Source organism: Carlito syrichta, unplaced genomic scaffold (genome assembly GCF_000164805.1).
Source record: "Carlito syrichta isolate Samal-C Ts95f unplaced genomic scaffold, Tarsius_syrichta-2.0.1 Scaffold308811, whole genome shotgun sequence".
NCBI lineage: Eukaryota > Metazoa > Chordata > Mammalia > Primates > Tarsiidae > Carlito > Carlito syrichta.
Genome location: NW_007252907.1, coordinates 692,948 through 694,168, shown reverse-complemented (window position 1 = coordinate 694,168; position 1,221 = coordinate 692,948).

Here is a 1,221-nt window from a genome sequence, read left to right as displayed (position 1 = left end):
TTCGGGTGGATGGACCGACACAGGCACACATCTTTTGCCCAACACCATCACGAGAACAGAAACCTGGGTTGCATTTTTTTTTTGAGTTGGAGTCTCACTCCGTCACCCAGACTGGAGTACAGTGGTAAACTCCTGGCCACCAAAGCCTTGACCCGCTGGGCTCTGGCGATCCTTCCCCCTCAGCCTTCCAAGTAACTGGAATTACAGGCAGGAACTACCATGCCCAGCTGATTTTTTTTTTTTAATTTATTGTAGAGATGAGGTCTCACCAAGTTGCCCGGGCGGGTCTCGAACCCGCCGGCTCAGGCAATCCACTCACCTCGGCCTCCCAAAGCACTGGGATTACAGGCTGAGCCACCGAGCCCAGCCTTGGGTTGCATTTTGAGTCTCAGAGTCAGCCTGTTGTTGGCCCAGACTGGAGTGCAGTGGCATGATCATGGCTCACAACAGCCTCAAGCTCCTGGGCTTGGGCGATCCTTCTGCCTCAGCCTCCTGAGTAGCTGAGACTACACGTGTGCGGCACCACACCTGGCTAATTTTTTGATTTTTTTGCAATGTTGCTCAGGCTGATTTCAAACTTCTGGGACCAAGCAATCGTCCCGCCTCGGCCTCCCGAAGTGCTGGGATTATGGACGTGAGCCACCGTGCCCGGCCCTGTGTGTATTTTTAAGCTGGCCTATTTAGATGCATTAAAAAGGTCTTTCTCTATCATTAAATTTGATCATAAAGAAGTAAGTCTGAAGCTGATAAGCAATCTTTAATATATAAAGATGGGCTACCAAGGAAGATTATGGAACTTTGTTTCCTGAGGATGGTTAGATAAAGTGATGGATATTTAGCTACTCTCTCTCCCTCTCATAGTTCGGGTTAGGTAAAGTTTGCTTGGAAGAACTTTGAGGCTTAAACTTTTAAAATGATAATGGAATTTGATAAGAGAAAATATCTTTCATAGAAAGAAGTTCCATTATTTTGTTCATCATATAGGTCACGTTTATCTTGGAACCAACCTGGGTCAGAAACCTATTCGGGGCATCTAACTTCAGGCACGTTTTCCCTGGGATGTGACAGAGCTGAACAAAAGGCCCTCAAGAGGCTTGATGTGGGTGTTTCCGCTCACATGTGGGGTCCTGCAGTGGATGGGGGCCAGCCTTGGGTTCTCTGCCGTCCTTGGAAGGCTGATGTCCTTGAAAAACCTGTCCAACATGTATAAGGAGGTAAGAT